Source organism: Natator depressus, chromosome 22, assembly GCF_965152275.1.
Source record: "Natator depressus isolate rNatDep1 chromosome 22, rNatDep2.hap1, whole genome shotgun sequence".
Lineage (NCBI taxonomy): Eukaryota > Metazoa > Chordata > Testudines > Cheloniidae > Natator > Natator depressus.
In genome coordinates this window covers 1,374,368-1,400,011 of record NC_134255.1, presented here as the reverse complement: position 1 = coordinate 1,400,011, position 25,644 = coordinate 1,374,368, and the positions used below count along the sequence as shown (strand labels likewise).

Genomic DNA, 25,644 nt, shown 5'->3' with positions numbered 1-25,644 from the left:
TCTAACTTGCTCTTAAAAATCTCCAATGATGGAGATTCCACAACCTCTCTAGGCAATTTATTCCAGTGCCTAACGATTCTGGAAGTTAGGAATTTTTTCCCAATGTCCAACCTAAACCACCCTAGCTGGAATCTAAGGCCATTGCTTTTAGTCCTAGCCTCGAAGGTTAATGAGAACAATTTTTTGCCCTCCTCCTTGTAACAAATATTTTATGTACTTGAAATCTGTTATGTCCCTCCTCAATCTTCTCTTCTCCAGACTAAACAAACTCAGTCCTTTCAATCTTCCCTCACACATCATGTTTCCTTGACCTTTAATCATTTTTGTTGCTCTGCTCTGGACTTTCTCCAGTTTGTCCACATCTTTCCTGAAATGTGGCACCCAGAACTGGACACAATACTCCAGCTGAGACCTAATCAGTGCGGAGTAAAGTGGAAAAATTACTTCTTGTGTCTTGCTTACAACACCCCTGCTAATGCATCCCAGAATGATGTTCACTTTTTTTTGCAACAGCATTACACTGTTGACTCATATTTAGCTTGTGATCCACTGTACAAGTAGTTCTCAACCAGGGGTACGTGTACCCCTGGGGGTACACACAGGTCTTCCAAGGGGTACATCAACTCATCTAGATATTTGCCTTGTTTTGCAATAGGCTACATAAAAAGCACTAGCGAAGTGAGTACAAACTAAAATTTCATACAGACAATGATTTGTTTATACTGCTCTATATACTATACACTGACATGTAAGTACAAAATTTATATTCCAATCAATTTATTTTATAATTATATGGTAAAAATGAGAAACTAAGCAATTTTTCAGTAATAGTGTGCTGTGACACTTTTGTATTTTTATCTGTGATTTTGTAAGCAAGTAGTTTTCAAGTGAGGTGAAATAAGACAAATCAGACTTCTGAAAGGGGTACAGTAGTCCAGAAAGGTTGAGAAGTACTGCATTATACCCCCCAGATCCCTTTCCATAGTATCCTTTCTAGGACATCATTTCCCATTTTGTACGTGTACAATTGATTGTTCCTTCCTAAGTGGAGTACTCTGCATTTGTCCTTATTGATTTTCATCCAGTTTACTTCAGACCATTTCTGCAGTTTGTCCAGCTCATTTTGAATTTTAATCTTATCCTCCAAAGCACTTGCAACCCCTCCCAGCTTGGTATCATCCACAAACTTTATAAGTGTACTCTCTATGCCATTATCTAAATCACTGATGAAGACCTTGAACAGAACTGGACTCGGGACCGATCCCTGCAATACCCCACTTGATATGCCCTTCCAGATTCACTGTGAACCACTGAAAACTACTCTCTGGAAACGGTTTTCCAACCAGTTATGAACCCACCATTTAGTAACTCCATCTAGGCTGTGTTTCCCTAGCTTGTTTATTAGAAGATCATGTGAGACAGTACAATAACTGGAACGCTGAACCACAGAAACTTTGCAACCTGCCTGCAACAATATCTAGGGTGAGAAATACTATTTGTAACCAATTTCTTTAGTGAAACTAGCTTAGTTTGAGTGTGTGTTTTCATTTGCTTAGTAATCTGCTTTGTTCTGTCTGTTACTGCCCTCTTACCACTTAAAATCTACCTTTTATAGTTAATAAAATTTGTTCTGTTTATTATTAAACCCAGTTTCTGTAACTTCTAACTGGGGGGCAAGAAGTGTGCGTACCTCTTTCCACATTGAGGGAGGGAACGAATTTCATAAAACCTTTGGGTTTATACCCCTTAAAAGGAGTGAGCACCAGAATGTTGGAGCAAGTCCTTAAACTGAGTCTTCCCAGAGTTTATCTGCAGCTGGGTGTGGCCCTGCCTGTGTGTGTGTGTGTGTGTGTTAGAGGAGGCTTTAATAGCCTGGCTCAGCAAGACAGGTTAGAGGGCCCATGCTGTCAGAATAGGTAGACTCAGTGGTATCTCAGCACATCAGGTGGCTTCCTAGGGGGCATAGCCCGTCACAGAACCCAATTATAGTTTTGGCCTTCACAACATCCCCTGGCAACGAGTTCCACAGGTTGACTGTGTCTTGTATGAAGAAGTACTTCCTTTTGTTTGTTTTATTTGTTGCCTATTAATTTAATTGGATAACCTGGATCTTCTGTTATGCAAAGGCATAAATAACACTTCCTTATTCGCTGTCTCCACACTGTTCATGATTTTTATAGTCCTCTATCATATCCCCCCTTAGTCGTCTCTTTTACAAACTGAAAAGTTCCAGTCTTATTAATCTCTCCTTCTCTGCACCTTTTCCAATTCTAATATCTTTTTTGAGATGGGACAACCAGAACTGCATGCAGTATTTAGCATGTGGGCGTACCATGGATTTATATAATGGCATTGTGTTATTTACTGTTTATTATCTATTAACCCAGGGGTGGGCAACCGTTCAGAATTGGTGTGCCGAGTCTTCATTTATTCACTTTAATTTAAGGTTTCGCGTGCCGGTAATACATTTTAACATTTTTAGACGGTCTCCCTCTACAAGTCTATATATTATATAACTAAACTATTGTTGTATGTAAAGTAAACAAGGTTTTCAAAATATTTAAGAAGCTTCATTTAAAATTAAATTAAAATGCTTATCTTATGCCACTGGCCCGCTCAGCCCGCTGCCAGCCTGGGGTTCCATTCACCTAGGCCGGCAGCAGGCTGAGCAGGGCCTGCGGCCGGGACCCCGGCTGGCAAGGGGCTGGCAGCCAGAACCCCAGACCGGCAGTGGGCTGAGCAGGGCCGGTGGCTGGGACCCCAAACCGTCAGTGTGCTGAGCGATCAGCCGCTGCCACTCAGCCCACTGTCGGTTTGGGGTTCCATCGGCCAGCTCCTGCCAGCCAGGGTCCTGGCTACTGGCCCCACTCAGCCCGCTGCCGGTCTGTGATCCCAGCCCTGCCCACATAGAGTAGGTACCTACTTTCTCCCTGGTTCTAGCCCATTCTCCTCCTCTCTCCGCACTGAGCTGAGGGTGGAGGTGCACTGAGCACAGGGCTGGGGGTGAAGGAGCAGGCTGGGGGTTGAGGTGTAGGGTGTTGCCAGGAGCTAGAATGAGGGAGGGAGCTCAGGGTTGGGGCAGGAGGTTTGGGTGTGGAGTGCTTACCTGGGCAGCTCCCATTTGGTGCGAGGGGTGCAGGTGGGAATGTGGGGGGAGGGGTGCAGGAGCTCCCGTTTGGTGCTCAGGGTGGGGGTGGGAATGTGGGGTGTGGAGGGGCTGGGGGTGTGTGAGGAGGGTGCAGGAGTCAGGGCAGAGGGCTGGGGGCATGTATGGGGGGTGTTGGAGTCAGGGCTGGGGGGGTGCAGGGGTCAGGGCAGAGGGCTGGGTGTGTGTGAGGGGGGTGCAGGGGTCAGGACAGCGGGCTGCGAGTGTGCATGTTGGGGTGTAGAGGTCAGGGCAGAGGGCTGGGTGTGTGAGAGGAGGGTGCAGGGGGTGTGGGCTAGGGTCCTGGGGGCGCTCCCAGCCCCCTGCCCAGAGCGGGTCATGGCAGGGGGCTGGAGGCGATATGCCCTGATTCCTACTCCCTTCCCCAAGGCCCCATCCCCACCTCTTCTCCGCCTCCTCCCCGGAGCTCCCCCTCCCACGCAAGGGCCATCAGCTGATGGGCAGCAGGGAGTGGGAGAGGGGCAGGGGCAGGAACCCAGCACAGCAGGGGGAAGAGGTGAGGGAGGGGGAACTTGCTTGGTCCTGCCGGCTGCTGCTGCAGGGCAGGCTTCTTCACCCTGCCCCCGCGGGGGGGCGGAGAAGAGCAGGCCGGGGCGGGCAGGATTTTTAATGGCACGCTGCTGTCTTCCGGGATCCCGGCCCTGCTCAGAACCCAGGCCGGCAGCGGGCTGAGCGGGGCCGGCAGTTGGAACCCGGCAGGCAGCAGCATGCCATTAAAAATCGGCTCGCATACCGTCTTTGGCACGCGTGCCCTAGGTTGCTGACCCCTGTATTAACCTTTTTGACTGCCGCTGCACATTGAGCAGATGTTTTCAGAGACCTATCCACAAGATAGACTCCAAGATCTCTTTCTGGAGCGGTGGTAGCTAATTTATATCCCATCACTTGTATGTATAGTTGGGATTATGTTTTCCAATGTGCATTACTTTGCATTTATCAACACTGAATTTCATCTCCCATTCTGTTGCCCAGTCATCCAGTTTTGTGAGATCCCCTTTGTCACTCCTAGCAATCTGCTTTGGACTTTACTATCCAGAGTAATTTTGTGTTGTCTGCACATTTTGCCACCTCCCTGTTTACCCTTTCCCCCCCAGATCATGTATGAATACATTGAACAACACTCATCCCAGTACAGATCCCTGAGAAACACCACTATTTACCTCTCTCCATTCTGAACACTGACTATTTATTCCTACCCTTTGTTTCCTCTCTTTTAACCAGTTGCTGATCCATGAGAGGACCTTTCCTCTGATTCCCATGACAGCTTACTTTACTTAAGAGCCTTTGGTGAGGGACTTCTCAAAGGCTTTCTGAAAGGTCACTGGATCACCCCGTCCACATGTTGTTTGACCCCCTCACAGAATTCTAACAGATGGGTGAGGCAGGATTTCCCTTTACAAAAGCCCTGTTGCCTCTTCTCCCAACAAATGTGTGTTCATCTGTGTCTCTGATAATTCTGTTCTGTAATTTCAACCAATTTGCCCGGTACTGAAGTGAGGCTTACCAGCCTGTAATTGCCAGGATAGCCCCTCGAGTCTTTTTTAAAAATTGGTATTGTGCTATCCTCCAATCATCTGGTACAGAGGCTGATTTAAGTGATAGGTTACATACCACAGTTACTTGGGACAGATCATCACACTGAGAAGGCATCGCTGACATTTCTAGGATAACCATACACCATGAACATATTAGGAAAAAGGGAATGGGCTTTTCTAGTGAACTGGCTACAAACCTCTGATCACAAACCGCTGGGCTCAGAGCCAAAGCCAAAAGCCAGAAACTTCCATTCTACTCCCAAAAGTTACTTATGGATCAATCGTATGCCAGCTGCTCATCTAAACATAGGGTCCTTTCGAAAGGGCATAGCTAGTAGTTCAGTGTATTTGTACTCTGCTATGGAATTGTTACCGTCTGTGTTGGGAATGGTAGGGTATTTCTAGGTTTGACTTGTAGCCTTTTTCTCATTAGAAATTAAAACGGTAGGTTTACTAATCTAAACTGAAAGCAGAAAAGCTTCATGCATCCCTGCCTTGACAGCTTTGTCCAAGCCCTGGCAACCAAATGGGAAACCCTTCATATCTTAGTGCGGCCTTGCCAATATATTTCCTGTAAATTATTTCTTTTCCCTGGGCTGGAGATGGGCTGTCATTTATAAGCAGCTTCCCTGTAACAGGTTAGAAATCGCACCCTCCTGCAGGTAGAGACACCAGGGCACAGCTCATTTCCTGTCTCAGTACCTTGGTACCCTGCAGCAGAACAGTGAGTCCAGGTGAAGGCCTGACAGAGTCTGCAACCATGAGAGCCAAAGCTGGTTCTGCACTAACCCCTAGGCCAGATTGTCCCCTGAATCCACATTGACACAGGGAGGGCAGGAAGGCAAAGGAAGCTCTAATGACCTTTGGGTCTCCCTAATTCTGGCCGGGCTGGGGGCCTGACCAGCCCCCAGGGAAGTTTAGAGCAGCCTCCTCCATGGGTCATTATTATGACACAACCCAGGGTGTAATCTGTACCAATCTGGACAAGCTGTGTCCCCGCAGTTCTCCAACTGGGGTGTCTTTTATCCTGCTTTGCTGTGAGAGCAACCACTCCTGGTCTGCTCATACCCAGCCTCCAGCATGTATATCACCCACAGCTATATATGAGTGCTATGGCCAACCACTCTTGAATTACACTGCAGAGTAACACCAGCAAATTCCCAGTCCCAGACTTTCCCCCAGAAATGTGTGTGTATTGCCCAGCCCTCTCCTGGACAGCACAAGCTCAGAGAAAGTCCGTCATTTTATTAATAGAAAATGGTATGCACAATTCCTGCTCCCTCAAATGAAGTTTCCCAAACACTTCAGTCAAAGCACACTGATTTAGAGAAAACAATAAAACAAGTTTATTAACTACAAAAGAGAGATTTTAACTGACTACAAGTAATGAGGCATAAAAGTCAGAATTGGTTACAAGAAAATAAAGTAAATCACAACTAATGCCTAACTTAACAAGTTAGGGTGACTTCAAAGCAAAAGGTCTCTCTCACCACATATTACAGCAGTTTTACTGGCTGAATTCCTTTCAGTCAGGATCCCACCCCAGTCCAATGATGCTTCCCTTGTCCTTCAAGAGTTGTCGATGCCATGAGCAGAGATGACAGGAGAGATAACTTGGGGCATCTCTTCCCCATTCTTATACTTTTCCTCTTCTTTGAGAAACTTCTCCAGCTGATGTTCAAGAGACAGAAAGTCTGTGGGGATGGGAAACTCCAGCTGCTTCTTTGCCAAGATATAAAGTTCTCACTTATTCCCCTTTTCCTGCCAAAAAAATGGCCACTTAACCAGGTGATGGTCCATTTGATTTCGTTGACACCTGGCTGAGGTGTCAATTTGCCTTTTGTCTCTAATGAACTGGTTTGTGACTGCTTTTCTAACTTTGGAACATGTCTCAGTAATGTCATACCGTAGCATTTTATAACTTTACATACAAAGTTGCTGCACATATTTTACCAGGACAATAATGACCAGCAAATTATGAGCTTTCAAATGATACCTCACAAGCTATACTTTGTACAAGATTTATCATAATCCTACAAAAGGGGTGAACGCAGGAGTACAGACTGTCACAATTATGCCACCACAGAACAGGGCAGTGTGCTCTGCCCAGGTCCCTTCCCATCTCTCCCTTTCACCCGTATGATGCCCTCTAGGCTGGGGGCTGAGTAATGGATACACAGTGGCCAGGGGACCCCTTTAAGGCAGGGGTGTTGAAAAGGGGTTGTTTCATCCCCTTTTGCAGACTATTTACACTGCCAGGACAGTGTAAAGGGAAAGGACACATTTCCCTGATGCTCAGCACTCCGTGTCCACTGGGGAGGGGGCATTATTTAATTCCATTTTATTATTAAAAATTGGAGCAAAATCCCTTGAGCCATTTTTGAGTGAGAAGAGAGAGGACTAAAGCATGCCTGGCCATCACTGGAACAGCAGCAGCAGCAGCTGCTCCCATGACCACACCTCATGCCCTCTCTGCAGGGAGCAAGCGCCCCATCACACCATATTCCCTGCTCCCTGCAGGGAGCAAGCTCCTCACCCCAACACACTCCCTGCCCTCACTGCAAGGAGCAAGCTGCCCCCAACAGGCTCCCCCTGCCCTCCCTGCAGGGAGCAAGCTAACTATGCACATCTTCCTGTGCACTTTTCAAACACATGGCTTCCCTGCACTCTCCCAGCGCTGTGCTACACACTTGTGTATATAAAGCTGTCAAAATATGGGCCTTAGCCTAATTATTCAACAACTCCCATGTGATCATGTAATGCCAATCTGCAGTGAAATGCATCCACGCAACAGGGCAGGGCCACGGGCGTCCTATCACCTGACCACTGAGTTCTTAACCACACAACTTAGCACTGCATTAGCAGAGTTTTTACAATTAACTATATTGCAGTGAGGGAGAGTCAGACTTCCCATAGGGTAAAGCCATTCTCTCAGAGGGACAAGCATTCTTTATGTTCATTAATATACACACAGAAGCACGCACACGACTGTTCACACACAAATGGCTGCACACACATGCCTGTAATACATATGAATTCAAAAGGTTTTAAAAAGAGTCAGAAAGCAGAGAAGATGGGCTGAGTCCATTGAAATCCCATAGGACCTGGTTCTGCGCATACTTATTCATGTGAATAACTTTTACTCACCTGATACAAGATACTCACCTACACAAGGGTTTGCAGGACTGAACCCACAGCCCCATGTCTGATGTTTTGCACGCTTGTACTTCCCCATGCCCATGAACTTTGTGTTCCCTGTTAGCATGGTTACATTGATCTACTCCATGGATGTGCCAAAGTCCAGGTGGACTCAGCAGAAAACACTCCTCATTTCTTTGTCTTCCCCCTTCTGGAAAGGAGGAAAGCATTGTGCCAGGGTGCAGCACAAACACCCCTGAATTTTGAGGGGCGGGGGCTGCTTTTCATTTGGTTAAAAAAAATCAAATTCAAATTACAGGCTGGTTCACTCTTCCTATCATTGCAAACAAACAAGCAGAAAATTGCTAGCTGCAAAATAAAGATTCTTTCAGGGCATTAACTGTCCTATCACTTCCTCCTCTACCAATCAATTAACAGAAGCATACACTGCAAATTAATGAAAAACTGTCAGCCTTGGAACACAGCGATATGGTGAACCCGGGTCGTGACAGAGACCACTTAATAAACAGCTACTTTATGTACTGCGGAGACTAAAATTTCAACCCACACATGCCAGTGGAGTCAATATTAAGGGGCTCACAGCATATTAGATCTATCCCCTTGCAAGTGGGGTGTGATTCACCCCATGCAGAGGGGTGAATCACAGTCACGGCCTATGCACCACAGACAAGCCATTTCAATAAGGCTTAAGGGAGGTCTGATGAGATCCTGTATCAGCCCCGATGCTTTCCAGTGCTCTAACATAGCAGGTCCTGGCCCCCATGGCTCTGTCTCATTCTCCCACTCCAGACTTCGTCACTTGATTCCATGCTGCCCCGACACCGGGTCAGCTTTCCCGACACATGTCAAGTAGCCTGACCCTTCTCCTCAGGGTAACCATATGTCCCATTTGGGCCAGGACCGTCCCCTTTTCCAGCCCTGTCCCAACCGTCCCGATATTTTTTTTTTCCAAACTGGATTTGTCCCATTCACTCTCGCCAGCTGACCATTAGCTGGCAAAAGTAAATGGGACAAATGCCCAGTTTTGCCAAAAAGTGGGATGTGCCCTTCTAGTGGAGTGCAGAGAAACATTTGTGGGAGGACCGAGTTGCAATGCTGGCCCCGTGCAGTGGGGCTCGGGAAAGCCGTGATGCCAGGCGGCTCCAGCCAGCCTCATGCAAGGGAGTCAGCTCCGGTGAGCGGCTCAGGCCAGCTCCATGCACAGGGGATGGGGCGGGGGGCTCGGGCGAGCCCCACATGGTGTCCCATTTTCCCTTTCGGAAAAATGGTCATCCTACTTCTCCTCAAACACCAGAGCCCTGCCCATCCCCCCCTCCTCCAGCCCCCCCTCCTCCCACAGCCCTGCCCATCCCCCCACCTTCTCCAGCTCCCCCTCCTCCCACAGCCCTGCCCATCCCCCCACCTTTTCTGGCTCCCCCTCCTCCCACAGTCCTCCCCATCGCCCTGATCTCCTCCAGCCCCCCCCACACCCCTGCCCATGCCCCCACCTTCTCCAGCCCCCCTCCTCCCACAGTTCTCCCCATCGCCCTGATCTCCTCCAGCCCCCCCGTCCTCCCACAGCCCTGCCCATCCCCCCACCTCCTCCAGCCCCCCTCCTCCTAGAGTCCTGCCCATCGCCCTGATCTCCTCCAGCCCCCCATCTCCACAGCCCTGCCCATCCCCCCACCTCCTCCAGCTCCCCCTCCTCCCACAGCCCTGACCATCCCCCCACCTCCTCCATCCCCCCTCCTCCCACAGCCCTGCCCATCGCTCTGATCTCCTCCAGCTCCCCCTCCTCCCACAGTGCTGCCCATCCCCCCACTTCCTCCAGCCCCCCTCCTTCCACAGCCCGGCCTATTGCCCCCACCGCCTCCAGCCCCCCTCCTTCCACAGCCCTGCCCATCCCCCCACCTCCTCCAGCCCCCCTCCTCCCACACCCCTGCCCATCCCCCCACCTCCTCCAGCCCCCCCTCCTCCCACACCCCTGCCCATCCCCCCATCTCCTCCAGCCCCCCTCCTCCACACCCCTGCCCATCCCCCCACCTCCTCCAGCTCCCCCTCCTCCCACACCCCTGCCCATCCCCCCACCTCCTTCAGCCCCCCTCCTCCCACAGTCCTCCCCATCCCACCACCTCCTCCAGTTCCCCCTCCTCCCATAGCCCAGCCCATCTCCCCATGGGAAAAGGGGGAAGATAGAAAAAATAAATGAAATATATATTTGAGGGAAGTGACCAAAAAACCTACAAACTTGATGCACTGGCAGCTTCACAGGCCAAATCTCTGGAGCTGGATTCACTGTAACTTCCTCCCCCCACCCAGTTACCTGATCAGCTTCCCATCACCCTTCCTCACCCATGCCATGGTCTGGTCTGGTCTCACTCGTTCGGTAATGCCTTGAGACGGAAAAGTCTTGAAAACGATACCATCTCTGTAACACTGTGTAAGGCTCCATGACCACCTCTGGGGCTGCCCAATGACAATGTGTAGCAAGTGGATGCAGCAGATCCTGATCCATCCCATGCCATCAGTTGCAGATGCACTCTGTATGCACAGGTTTCAGAGTAGCAGCCGTGTTAGTCTGTATTTGCAAAAAGAACAGGAGGACTTGTGGCACCTTAGAGACTAACCAATTTATTTGAGCATAAGCTTTTGTGAGCTACAGCTTACCTCATCGGAGGCACCCCCAGAAACAGTTGTATCTTGGCAGGCCACTCAGGGGATTCTTGCCTATCACATGCTAAATCCGCTGTGGTTTCTGTAGTGTCTGTTTTTGTTTTCTCAGGGACTCCAGGTTTTGAGCTGACCCTTCAGATCGAGGTTCCCCCCATCTCTCTCTGGCTCAGCAGTACTGTTTCTGTGCTGTTGCTGGGAACGGCAGCATGCCACCAACAGGAGTGCAGCTGTGCTGAGAATTTGGAGGTAGATTGTCTTGTAACTTGATACGCTTTTTGGCATGTAAGTTATGGGAACATAGGACCCTATATTTGGGGTTCTCAGCTTTGTGGTGTCACTACAAGCAATGCTCCAGAGATAAGCAGCAGTAGCAGAGAGCTCAGATCCCATCTCTGGACGGTAGAGAACAACATGTATTGAACTTGTCCCATAGCTCAGATAGGATAAAGTTTGGGTTTGGTGTGCAGGATGGGCAAAGATTGGAGACAGTTGCAATTTGCCCAGATTGGCTTGTCCATTCCTAACTGTAAGACCTATCCACATTGCAGAGTGTTAAGGATGGTGGGGATATCACCACGGGAACTTTCTGAATCCAGGGGTTAAATTCTCAACCTTAACTTTGTATTAATGGAGTTTTTCAGTGGGAATTTCTTTGTTTGTTTAAGAAAAGGAACAATCACCAGTATGCCAGACACTTCTAACACACACCCTCCCTGACTCTGCCATAGCACACCCAAACACAGTGCTGTCAGCTGCATAAACAGTCTTGCTGGCTTCTCCAAGGGACAAATACAAAGCTGAATTCCCTTCCTATCCCATTCTCTGGTGGTGCAAAACTATCTCAAATATGTAGGGACAGGAAAAGATGAGGGGCCAACTGTCAAGACAAGATTCTAAGATACACAGAGGTAGGCGCATGTATTTTTTCTTTGAGTTCTTCCATCCAAGTACAGACGGGACCCCGGATGAATCTGCTTACAATGAGACCGAGACCCAGAGGCTTTCTGGACCCCTATGATCATGAAGGCAGCCAATATTTTCTGGTGGATGAGTCCCGGAATGCACAAAAATAAGAGGATAAAGATACTGTTGCCATGGGAACTTAATCTCCATTTCCTGAGTTTTAAAATATAAAAATTAACCTTGCACTAATTTGGTTTCTTAAATTACATGTATTTTCTGTTTTATTGAGGGAGGAGTTTGAGAGAGATCTTCTCGGCTGCCCTTGCACAAATCACTCTGCTGCGGAGCCAGATCTGTTGTTTCCATGACTGGCATGTTTTCACAAAGATGATGAAGATACAGCGTATCCCCCCTGGGGACCAGCCCAGGTGGCTTCAGGCCCAATTAGTAACCATCTCCCAGGGCCTCTCCAGGGGATGGTTCTGCAGCTTGAGCCTTCTCCCTGACTGGCCTCTTTCCTGATATTCAGCTGCCATGTCAGTCCTGTATTCACAGTTACATAATTCCTCTGCAGCTGCAGGTGCCCAGGACTGGCTGAGCTGTGTGGGGCACAGAACTTGGGGGCACAGAATCTGACTCTAAGCAAACTCTGCACTTCCCCAACGCTGGAGCCAGCCAGGAGCAGAAACAGCCCCCAGAATATATCAGGGCAACTTAAGGGCGGCTCTAAATTATATTGGCTTTGGTGGTCCTCTAGGGACTGCTCTGCTGGATAGCCAGAGCACACCCCACCAATTACCTCCTGCAGCCTGTCCAAGAACTCCCCACGCCATCCAGAGGTTCCCTTACATCAGGGAAACCCTCAGTGCCCTCCTAGAGAAGCTCTCCATCTCCTTTGAGCTGGAGGGATGGGGCTGGGGTCAGGTGCTGGTCCATGGTGTTTACCCCCCTTTGGTTATTTGAAGGCTCTTACCCTCCTAACTGGTCTCCCTGCCTTGCTTGGGTATTCTGACTCTGCTGCTGGCGTTGCTCATCAGGTGACCTGCAGGTGCCATTTCCCCCTCTCCCTGGCTTCTCCTATTCCCTTCTCCCAATTCCACTCCCATCCTCCTCCCTTCTGTGCTCTGCTGCACTCTGGCTCCCTCGTTCTGCTCTACTGCTGCGTGATCTTCTCCTGGCCTCATGCCAAACTAGCCTCTCTCATCAGTTATCCAAGGAACCCGCACTTTTAATTCACAAACCACAGGGACGTGGTGTTGCCAGCTCTTGAGAGTTTATTGTGAGACTTGGTGTTTTTCTTTAAGTCCCAGCTCCTGGGATTAGGTGAGGATCTCTATTTGGTGAGGATCAGCTTCCATTAAAAAATAAGAAAAAGAAAGGAAACCGCAGTGTAACGTGAGGGTAACCTTAAAGGCTCGTAAACCAGAAGGCAAATAATAAGTCCCGAACATTTATTTTAAAGCTCTTGGTTTTTAAGTCAACCCCATGATTTTTGAGGCCTGACGAATGATTTTTAATCCACAGGGTTGGCAACACTGCGATGAATTTCTAAAAACACCCTACTCTAAAAAGACTCACCAGGTGAGTATGTAGCTAAGCAAACAGCAACCACAAGGCAGCAATTGTTCTACACTCCCCTCTGCCTCCCTGCATTGTGTCTCATTAGGGGGAAATGTCTCTCCTATGGAAGATGCCATGGAGGGGCAGAGTTAAACATCACAAGGTCCCTGAAGGAAGTTATCCAGTAAATGACCCTCTGCTGGCAGCTGTTTGCGGGGCTCTGGACACCTCTTTCCCTCCTAACCCACACATCTCAGAACAGCTTCTACACCAGAAGTTGCCTTTTCATTTTCTGGGCTGCCTGTAGTTCTTTCTCTGTAACAAAATTTCCGCAAAACCAACTTTGCTTATTCTGAATTGACAGTAGTGCCTAGTAGTCAGCCATGTCAGAGACCCTGCTAAGCGCTCTACAGAGTTCCCAGTCTAAATAGTCAAGACCCAGAGTAGGCAGAGAAAAGGCAGGATTATTATCCTCATGTTACAGATGGACCTGAGGCCCAGACAGAGTAAGGTCATGATGTAACAGGCACTGAAGTCAATAGAAAGACTCCAAATGACTTTACCAGCCATTGCAGCAATCATAACAGGTCGCAAAAGGAGTCCTTGGAACAAGAACTGAATACAGCTCTCCTGGATGCCTGGCCAGAGCAATAACCATGAGGCCATCGATACTTAAACCTCCAGCTAAATGTGAACTGCAAAGGGTTGTTTAAAAATTGCATTCGCACTTCCCCCCTCTTTGTAACTTCTTTGGGATGTAGTGGAGGCCTGGAAGGTTTGTTTTTAAAAGGTTTTTTCTCTGCTTGTTTTTACTGCTGAAATCTCAGGAATGTCCAGGCCTCTCTGCTTGGTTTGCAGGAGAACCTCTTGTGGGCCACACAGATGCTTATTGTGAGCTCCAGCCCCTGCATTAAAGAGAGAGCAGGCTTCAATCAAAACTGACTTTCTCCCAGGTGTTCACTAGGCATTGGCATTTACACAGGTCTTATACAAACAAGCAAACCTCAGAGTTCTAAGCAGTCAGTCTAAAACTCTTCCCTTCTCTGCTGCTCATCTCTGAGGCTTAGGTCTCTGTTGAGAGAAGACCTGAATCTCTAATGTCAAAACAAGCAGAAATCCAATGTCTTCCTTTTGTTTGAAGAAACTAGCCCTTTTATACCAAACACATAAAACCACCTTTAATTGTTAATTTGATCTCTTTCTATCTAAGGTCTGGCCCCCATTATTAGAGCATCAGAGCACCACATAACCCTTAATTTGGCCTCACAACACCCCAGTGATGTAGGGAGATGCTATTGTTCCCATTGTATAGGTCGGAAACTGAGGCAAAGGCTGACTAAGGCACAGATCCTCAAAGGGAAATCAGTGGTGCCTAGGAGCCTAAATACCTTTGAGGATCTGGAGCTAAGCGTCTTGCCCCAAGTCACACTAGGAGTCTGTGGAAGAACAGACCTTAATCACTGAACCATCTGTCTCTATTGCACAGCAGCTTTCACCCTTTGTTATCTAGATAGCTGTTAAACAGTTCCTGGTGCTCTGGCAAATGGTGGTAGTCATATAAAGCCAATGAACAGCCCACGTACAGGGTGTTAGGTTACATACTCTCTATATCAGTGAAAAGAAAAGGAGTACTTGTGGCACCTTAGAGACTAACCAATTTATTTGAGCATAAGCTTTCGTGAGCTACAGCTCACTTCATCTGATGCATCTGATGAAGTGAGCTGTAGCTCACGAAAGCTTATGCTCAAATAAATTGGTTAGTCTCTAAGGTGCCACAAGTACTCCTTTTCTCTATATCAGTGGTTTTCAACCTGTGGACCCGTGGAGATCTGCAGACTATGTGTAAAATTTCCAAAGGGGTCTGCACCTCCATTCAAATTTTTTTAGAGGTCCTCAAATGAGAAAAGGTTGAAAGCCACTGCTCTATATTATATATTTTGTAAAGTGGAGTGTATGGGGCCACACACTCTATATCTGAACTAGTCATTGTACAAATGGAGATATCAGGCCACATTTCCAGCCCCAGTTCTGGCCTGATATGCAGGGAACAGAATCTGGCCTTCACTGTCCAGCTGAGAATTCTCCTGGCCAGGGAGCACTCAGCTGTGGTAAAACCAGCATTACAACTCTTATACCGAATGCCCCCATCGCTACCTGGCATAGGAGGAGAAGGGGCAGAGCCCATTGCTCAGGTGATGTATGGTCCCAAAGCCAGCTGGCATAAGTATCAGCCATTGGCACAGATTACCAAGGGAGGGGGTCCGTTGGGTTCTTTATCACTTACAGTCTTCTAGGCTACGTGTCTTTCTAAAAGACCGACTCCATTCCACCACAAGCTTTGGGCTCACAGCATGAATTACTGGGTGAGGTTCTGTCGTCTGTGTTTTCCAGGGGATCACAGGGATCATTGACTCAATGTAAGTGTGTTCTGTGGGTCAGTTAGGGTTGTCAGAGGAATGTGTCAGGTGAATTTTCCCATATCACTAGTGTCCATAACCAAATATATGAGAAGTATGAGTAAAATAATAGATTGCTCACATCTTTTGGATACGTAAGCACGTCACGGCACGAACCGTCTTCACTGGCATAGTGGCAGCATTTAAGAAGTATCACATCATAATAAATAAAATCTAAGTAATCTCACTGCCAGGTAACAATGATCCATATTTCATAGCTGTGACATCTGTGAAATCAATAGTTATGAATTATAAGTATGATTCATAGTCATCAATATGAAATGATATTGATATGGATATTGATATGAGTCAATATTCATCAATAACTAATAATGAATTAATTTTAATTAATATTAATTTTAAAGCCTTTTAACGAGCAGCATTGCAGGAAAGGCAATTGTATGTGAATTGACTGGGTTTTCTCTAATAATATCCCATAATAAGCAGAGCTATCTCTAAATAAAACTGCAAAGTACAAAAACACCTCTGGATTTTTTTACATAGTTAAGAACAATATGGAGGGAATTTTCCAAAGTGCTTTGAACCACCTAATACTGACTCATGAAAATGGATGGGTCAATCTTTCCTACATGGAACTGAAATACTATGAACGAAGCCAAGTAGTAATAATGCTAAAACCCAACATGCAGGGAGGGACATTTGGTGGATTATTTTAAATCCTGGTTCAAAATCTTGAGAGAGCCTTTAAGTGTGTAAAAAAACCAAAAAAAAAAAAAAAAAAAAACCAGAGATAAATTGGGAATAAACATCTACCAATGTCCCAAGTTTCTGGTGATTTTACAAAGCACTCAGGTTCACTTTCATGGTCATTTAAACCTCTGGATGTGAGTGTAGACTTCCAGTGTACTGTTATCTGAACAAATTTATTTGACCATAAGCTTTCGTGAGCTACAGCTCACTTCATCGGATGTGATGAAGTGAGCTGTAGCTCACGAAAGCTTATGCTCAAATAAATTTGTTAGTCTCTAAGGTGCCACAAGTACTCCTGTTCTTTTTGCGGATACAGACTAACACGGCTGCTACTCTGAAACCTGTTATCTGAACAGGGACCTCAAAAGAGAAACACACATATCATAATGATTCTGTGTCATTACATAGAGCTCTTATTGGAGTAAATCTGGGATTAGTGTATGACTAATCAGAGGTGAACTGCAGGCCCCCAGTGTGCACAGCAACCAAACAAACCATCTTCTATATGTGTTGTTTTAATTGTGGAAGTTTCTGTGAAATACATTAGGTTCTGCCATTTCTTACAGATTCTGTTACAAACTACCTTCATCATCAACGCTGAACTGATTAGCTCTAATCAGGGCCCAATTCAGATACAATTCCCTCCACCCCCATGTCCACAACTCTGCTTATCCAGAAATGCCAGCAAATCATCTATATATATATATATATATATATATATATATATATATATATATATAATCATGCACAGCCCTTGCTGCTTGAAACCATTGACTGGCTCAGAGATATTTTTATCACTAGGTATTTGCTGGAAGGGTGCTGGGCAGTATGTATCTCTGGCTTATGTTCAGAAAGGATTCAGGGAGACCCTTTAAATGGCACATTCTTTTAGGGAAGGTCCCCTATTTCTTGGCATCAGTAAAACAGATTTTTGCTGAATTAATACCAATGAATAGAAGAAAAAGTACAGAACAGCCTATGATACTCTGTATAAAAATAGGGCTGACTGAACTGATCCATCTGGGACACCAAGTTGTTATCCTTGAAAATGATCTTTTCATGCAAAATGACAAACCGGGTCAGTCTGTGGTTTAAATTAACACGAAAGAGACACTTGGAATTTGTCTAGATCCATGAAGGACTTTGATGACTAACTGCCACTGTAGCCTAAGTACAAGTACATTTAGGCACCACTGAGATCCTCAAAAATCCCACTCAGCTGCTACCTAACTCTGTAGGTGCCTGAAGTCCCTCAGCACCTACATTTCCACTGTTAAAGTTCCTGAAATCCCCAAGCTTCTGCCAGTGACCACATGCTAGGCCACCTCCCAACAAACATCTGCACGCCTAGCTCACACCAAAGTCCCAGCAAGTATTCCCCCACCTGACAAGCCTGCTGGGCTCAAGACAGTGAACGTTCTCAGAGCATGTCTAACCCTCCACAAAACAATCAGCCAAGGAGGCTGTGGTGGGTCCCACCCCTTTATAACTTTTAGTACATTGGTTAGTGCACTCACCCAGCATGTAGGAGAACCAGGTTCAATTCCACTGTTGCCTGATATGAAAAAAGGATTTGAACTTGAGTCTCCACTCTCTATGTAGAGGGCCTGGGATAAGGGTAGTCTGGGGCAGGGCTCTCTCAGTTTCTCCAATTAAATAGTCATTGGACCAAAATGAGAGTCAAAATGACTGTATATCTTAGTGGGTAGGGCAATCTCCTTGGTGGGGAGAGACCCAGATCCAGTCCATCTGCCCCAATCACTATTGAATGATTTATACACAATGGAACAACTTCAACAGGAGAGCCTGAGAGTAACCCAGAGACCAGTAGTTAGAGAGAAGGACACAAGTTCAAATCCCCTCCCTGACCAGGCAAAGGGGGAAGATGAACCTGGATCTCCCACACTGCAGGTAAGTATCCAAACCCTGGACTAAAAGTTATAAGGGGAGTGCAGGGCAACTCATCCTCCCCCATTTCCTGACAAGAACAGTTTAGACACCTGACTCCAGAAGATGGTTCCTGGCTCTGAATCCCAAGCAGAGATGGCTGCACACCTCCAGCCAGGCCTTAGACGCCTAACTCCCTTTGTGGGGCGGGGCTTTGACCACACCCCTCTCCTCAGATTTTCCTGTTGTCTATCTTGGGCAGCACCTCACTCAGCTTGCTGTCTTTGGTGTATCCCCTTACTAGGTGCCTCGCTCTCCCCATGCATTGTACAGGGAGCGGGGGTGCTTACCTCAGGACTATGCAGTGTTGTTGTAGCCATGCTGGTCCCGCGATATTAGAGAGACAAGATGGGTGAGGTAAAATCTTTGACTGGACCAACTTCCATTGGTGAGAGAGACAAGCTGATGAGCCACACAGAGCCCAGAACTATGAATTCCACTGCATGGCTGGGCACCTACAAATTAGGTGCTGCAAAGCTGAGCCTTGCAACACCTAAGTCCATTTGTGTATCTGGGCTCCAGCAATGATCTGAAGTGAGGAATACTTGACAGATCCCCATAAACAGGAAAACACAACAAAATTCAAACAAAAATCAAATCCCAGAAAGAGACAGATGTCACTTTACACCATAAAGAATGCAGTAAATATTTGTGTTTATAAAAGTTGAGCTCTTGAACACCAGGACAGGAATTCTCTTTCTTCATCCGCCTCTCCTCATAAACAAAGACAAAGTCATCACTAAAACTAACTCTAAGATTTGCCACAATATAGTACACTGGGACTTGAAATACTGTCTATATCTTGAGCCAACGAACCTGCCTATAAAAATGTGAAAGGAAAATAAGAGGTGTTGATGAAAAGGGGAAAGAGAAGAAACGAAGTCCTGTTTTTATCTGCTGTGGGTCACTGAACTTCCCACCTCCTTGTTCAGCCCCACGCTTGCCTGCTCACTCATCACAAACACTGCTGAGACCATCAAACTCACGGCACCTGGAACAGAAGCTGTGGTGCAGCCGTTCACAGATCCATAGATTTTAGTATCAGAAAGGGACCCTTCTGATCAATTAGTTTAACCCATAACTTTGGGTTGAGCTAGATGAGATCTTTCTGAAAGACAGCCAATTTTGATATTAAAATTTCAAGTGCTGGAGAATCCACCCCATCCCTCTGTAGGTTGTTTCAATGCCTAAATAATTAGCTTCATTGTTAAAAATGTGTTTTCTGTTTCCAAATTGAATTGGTCTAGCTTCAACCTTCAGCAATTAGATTTTGTTCTGATTTTATCGGATAGATTAAAGAGTCATCTATTATCAGATGGCTTCTCCCTATGCAAGTATTTATAGATCAGGATCAAGTCATCTCTTAACATTCTCTCTACTAAGCTAAATAGATTGAACTTCCCAAGAAGTTCCCAGTTTAGAAAAGCTGGACGTGCACAAGTCCATGGGGCTGGACGAGTTGCATCCGAGAGTGCTAAAGGAATTGGCGGATGTGATTGCAGAGCCATTGGCCATTATCTTTGAAAACTCGTGGCGAACGGGGGAAGTCCCAGATGACTGGAAAAAGGCTAATGTAGTGCCAATCTTTAAAAAAGGGAAGAAGGAGCATCCTGGGAACTACAGGCCAATCAGCCTCACCTCAGTCCCCGGAAAAATCATGGAGCAGGTCCTCAAGGAATCAATCCTGAAGCATTTACACGAGAGGAAAGTGATCAGGAACAGTCAGCATGGATTCACCAAGGGTAGGTCATGCCTGACTAATCTAATCACCTTCTATGATGAGATTACTGATTCTGTGGATGAAGGGAAAGCAGTGGATGTATTGTTTCTTGACTTTAGCAAAGCTTTTGACACGGTCTCCCACAGTATTCTTGTCAGCAAGTTAAAGAAGTATGGGCTGGATGAATGCACTATAAGGTGGGTAGAAAGTTGGCTAGATTGTCAGGCTCAACAGGTAGTGATCAATGGCTCCATGTCTAGTTGGCAGCTGGTGTCAAGTGGAGTGCGCCAGGGGTCGGTCCTGGGGCCGGTTTTGTTCAATATCTTCATTAATGATCTGGAGGATGGTGTGGATTGCACCCTCAGCAAGTTTGAAGATGACACTAAACTGGGAGGAGTGGTAGATACACTGGAGGGCAGGGACAGGATACAGAGGGACCTAGACAAATTGGAGGATTGGGCCAAAAGAAATCTGATGAGGTTCAATAAGGATAAGTGCAGGGTCCTGCACTTAGGACGGAAGAACCCAATGCACAGCTACAGACTAGGGACCGAATGGCTAGGCAGCAGTTCTGCGGAAAAGGACCCAGGGGTTACAGTGGACGAGAAGCTGGATATGAGTCAACAGTGTGCCCTTGTTGCCAAGAAGGCCAATGGCATTTTGGGATGTATAAGTAGGGGCATTGCCAGCAGATCGAGGGACGTGATCGTTCCCCTCTATTCAACATTGGTGAGGCCTCATCTGGAGTCCTGTGTCCAGTTTTGGGCCCCACACTACAAGAAGGATGTGGATAAATTGGAGAGAGTCCAGCGAAGGGCAACAAAAATGATTAGGGGTCTGGAACACATGACTTATGAGGAGAGGCTGAGGGAACTGGGATTGTTTAGTCTACAGAAGAGAAGAATGAGGGGGGATTTGATAGCTGCTTTCAACTACAGGTTTCAGAGTAACAGCCGTGTTAGTCTGTATTCGCAAAAAGAAAAGGAGGACTTGTGGCACCTTAGAGACTAACCAATTTATTTGAGCATGAGCTTTCGTGAGCTACAGCTCACTTCATCGGATGCATACTGTGGAAATTGCAGAAGACATTATATACACAGACACCATGAAACAAATTGTTTCATGGTGTCTGTGTATATAATGTCTTCGGCAATTTCCACAGTATGCATCCGATGAAGTGAGCTGTAGCTCACGAAAGCTCATGCTCAAATAAATTGGTTAGTCTCTAAGGTGCCACAAGTACTCCTTTTCTTTTTGCTTTCAACTACCTGAGAGGTGGTTCCAGAGAGGATGGTTCTAGACTATTCTCAGTGGTAGAAGAGGACAGGACAAGGAGTAATGGTCTCAAGTTGCAGTGGGGGAGGTTTAGGTTGGATATTAGGAAAAACTTTTTCACTAGGAGGGTGGTGAAACACTGGAATGCGTTACCGAGGGAGGTGGTAGAATCTCCTTCCTTAGAAGTTTTTAAGGTCAGGCTTGACAAAGCCCTGGCTGGGATGATTTGATTGGGGATTGGTCCTGCTTTGAGCAGGGGGTTGGACTAGATGACCTCCTGAGGTCCCTTCCAACCCTGATATTCTATGATTCTATGAAGTGTTTCACTGTAAAATAAGCTTTTTAACCCTGGGATTGTTTTTGTGACTCTTCTATGAACCTCCTTCAATTTTCTAACATCCTTTTTAAAGTGTGCAGACCAGAACTGGACACACTATTCCTGTAGTGGTCTCACCAGTACCATATCCAACTCAATAGCCCCCATTTATAGATATAAGCATTGCTTTTTGCCCTTTTGGCCACAGTGTCACACTGACAGCTCATGTTCAGTTGGTCACTCATCATATCAGCTAAATCCTTTTTGGAGTCCCTGCTCTCCAGAACACAGAACCCCATCCGGTAAGTGTGAGCTACAGTCTTTGTTCTTAGATTTATGACCTTGTATTTGATTGTATTAAAATATATGTCATTTGCGATCACTTACTGAACTATCCATATCACTTTCCAGAACTGACTTGTTCTCATTATTTACCTCTCCACCAATTTTTGTGTCAGCTGCAAGCTTTATAAACAATGATTTTACATTTACTTTCATATTTCGATAAAAACATTCAATACCACTGGGCCTAGAACATATGCCTAGGAACACCCCCGTCAACAATGACTCACCACCAATGACCACATTCTGCGATCTGTCACTAGATAGAGAGAAGTAGAGTCACAGAGTCACCTCCTGAACCTCACATGGGGCCTGATCCTACCATGTACTGAGAGCCACTTGAGAGGTACTGAGTTAATCATTGGAAGTGTGAGTACTCAGTAGCAGCCAGGATAAGTCCTCGTGGACAGTAGGAGCCAAAGTCTGATCTCACGTACATTGGTTTTACTGATTTACAGAGCACAGATAAGAGTAGACTCAGGCCCTAGGTAGCCCAGGATTAAAAGCATCATTATTATCTTTCTAGGGCAACCAGTTCTGAACATTTCTAGATCTATTCCCATGCTCATCTTCACAGCTCTTGCACCTTGGTTATAGAATCACAGACAGTAAAATCAGATATGGCCCTACTGGTGTAGATGCACTTGTAATGATCTGATTACAGATGCGATGTCCTGAGGTTGGGGGTTCCACGACCACCACTCCCAAGAGAAGGAGGCGGGTGGTGGTGGTCGGGGACTCTCTCCTCCGGGGGACTGAGTCATCTATCTGCCGCCCTGACCGGGAAAACCGAGAAGTCTGCTGCTTGCCAGGGGCTAAGATTCGCGATGTGACGGAGAGACTGCCGAGACTCATCAAGCCCTCGGATCGCTACCCCTTCCTGCTTCTCCACGTGGGCACCAATGATACTGCCAAGAATGACCTTGAGCGGATCACTACGGACTACGTGGCTCTGGGAAGAAGGATAAAGGAGTTTGAGGCGCAAGTGGTGTTCTCGTCCATCCTCCCCGTGGAAGGAAAAGGCCAGGGCAGGGACCGTCGAATCGTGGAAGTCAACGAATGGCTACGCAGGTGGTGTCGGAGAGAAGGCTTTGGATTCTTTGACCGTGGGATGGTGTTCCATGAAGGAGGAGTGCTGGGCAGAGACGGGCTCCATCTTACGAAGAGAGGGACGAGCATCTTTGCGAGCAGACTGGCTAACCTAGTAAGGAGGGCTTTAAACTAGGATCACCGGGGGAAGGAGACCAAAGCCCTGAGGTAAGTGGGAAAACGGGATACCGGGAGGAAGGACAGGCAGGAACGTCTGTGAGGGGAGGGCTCCTGCCTCATACTGAGAATGAGGGACGATCAGCAGGTTCTCTCAAGTGCTTATATACAAATGCACAAAGCCTTGGAAACAAGCAGGGAGAACTGGAGGTCCTGGTGATGTCAGGGAATTATGACGTGATTGGAATAACAGAGACTTGGTGGGATAACTCACATGACTGGAGTACTGTCATGGATGGTTATAAACTGTTCAGGAAGGACAGGCAGGGCAGAAAAGGTGGGGGAGTAGCACTGTATGTAAGGGAGCAGTATGACTGCTCAGAGCTCCGGTACGAAACTGCAGAAAAACCTGAGTGTCTCTGGATTAAGTTTAGAAGTGTGTGCAACAAGAGTGATGTAGTGGTGGGAGTCTGCTATAGACCACCGGATCAGGGGGATGAGGTGGATGAGGCTTTCTTCCGGCAACTCGCAGAAGCTACTAGATCGCACGCCCTGGTTCTCATGGGTGACTTTAATTTTCCTGATATTTGCTGGGAGAGCAATACAGCGGTGCATAGACAATCCAGGAAGTTTTTGGAAAGCGTAGGGGACAATTTCCTGGTGCAAGTGCTAGACGAGCCAACTAGGGGGGGAGCTTTTCTTGACCTCCTGCTCACAAACAGGGAAGAATTAGTGGGGGAAGCAAAAGTGGATGGGAATCTGGGAGGCAGTGACCATGAGATGGTCGAGTTCAGGATCCTGACACAGGGAAGAAAGGTAAACAGCAGGATACGGACCCTGGACTTCAGGAAAGCAGACTTTGACTCCCTCAGGGAGCAGATGGGTAAGATCCCCTGGGGGACTAACATGAAGGGGAAAGGAGTCCAGGAGAGCTGGCTGTATTTCAAGGAATCCCTGTTGAGGTTACAGGGACAAACCATCCCGATGAGTCGAAAGGATAGTAAATATGGCAGGCGACCAGCTTGGCTTAACGGTGAAATCCTAGCGGATCTTAAACATAAAAAAGAAGCTTACAAGAAGTGGAAGGTTGGACATATGACCAGGGAAGAGTATAAAAATATTGCTCGGGCATGTAGGAATGAAATCAGGAGGGCCAAATCGCACCTGGAGCTGCAGCTAGCAAGAGATGTCAAGAGTAACAAGAAGGGTTTCTTCAGGTATGTTGGCAACAAGAAGAAAGCCAAGGAAAGTGTGGGCCCCTTACTGAATGAGGGAGGCAACCTAGTGACAGAGGATGTGGAAAAAGCTAATGTGCTCAATGCTTTTTTTGCCTCTGTCTTCACTAACAAGGACAGCTCCCAGACTGCTGCGCTGGGCATCACAACATGGGGAGTAGATGGCCAGCCCTCTGTGGAGAAAGAGGTGGTTAGGGACTATTTAGAAAAGCTGGACGTGCACAAGTCCATGGGGCTGGACGAGTTGCATCCGAGAGTGCTAAAGGAATTGGCGGATGTGATTGCAGAGCCATTGGCCATTATCTTTGAAAACTCGTGGCGAACGGGGGAAGTCCCAGATGACTGGAAAAAGGCTAATGTAGTGCCAATCTTTAAAAAAGGGAAGAAGGAGGATCCTGGGAACTACAGACCGGTCAGCCTCACCTCAGTCCCCGGAAAAATCATGGAGCAGGTCCTCAAGGAATCAATCCTGAAGCACTTACACGAGAGGAAAGTGATCAGGAACAGTCAGCATGGATTCACCAAGGGAAGGTCATGCCTGACTAATCTAATCGCCTTCTATGATGAGATTACTGACTCTGTGGATGAAGGGAAAGCAGTGGATGTATTGTTTCTTGACTTTAGCAAAGCTTTTGACACTGTCTCCCACAGTATTCTTGTCAGCAAGTTAAAGAAGTATGGGCTGGATGAATGTACTATAAGGTGGGTAGAAAGTTGGCTAGATTGTCGGGCTCAACGGGTAGTGATCAATGGCTCCATGTCTAGTTGGCAGCCGGTGTCAAGTGGAGTGCCCCAGGGGTCGGTCCTGGGGCCGGTTTTGTTCAATATCTTCATAAATGATCTGGAGGATGGTGTGGATTGCACTCTTAGCAAATTTGCGGATGATACTAAACTGGGAGGAGTGGTAGATACGTTGGAGGGCAGAGATAGGATACAGAGGGACCTAGACAAATTGGAGGATTGGGCCAAAAGAAACCTGATGAGGTTCAATAAGGATAAGTGCAGGGTCCTGCACTTAGGACGGAAGAACCCAATGCACCGCTACAGACTAGGGACCGAATGGCTAGGCAGCAGTTCTGCGGAAAAGGACCTAGGGGTTACAGTGGACGAGAAGCTGGATATGAGTCAGCAGTGTGCCCTTGTTGCCAAGAAAGCCAATGGCATTTTGGGATGTATAAGTAGGGGCATAGCGAGCAGATCGAGGGACGTGATCGTTCCCCTCTATTCGACATTGGTGAGGCCTCATCTGGAGTATTGTGTCCAGTTTTGGGCCCCACACTACAAGAAGGATGTGGATAAATTGGAGAGAGTCCAGCGAAGGGCAACAAAAATGATTAGGGGTCTGGAACACATGACTTATGAGGAGAGGCTGAGGGAACTGGGATTGTTTAGTCTGCAGAAGAGAAGAATGAGGGGGGATTTGATAGCTGCTTTCAACTACCTGAGAGGGGTTCCAAAGAG

At 47.0% G+C, this 25,644-nt stretch overlaps 1 protein-coding gene across 9 annotated transcripts in view; it reads right to left on the bottom strand.

Annotated features, from left to right (window-relative positions):
- Window positions 1-25,644, bottom strand: part of PKNOX2 (PBX/knotted 1 homeobox 2) — a 726,589-nt gene that overhangs the window by 516,287 nt on the left and 184,658 nt on the right. The window lies entirely within an intron of this gene.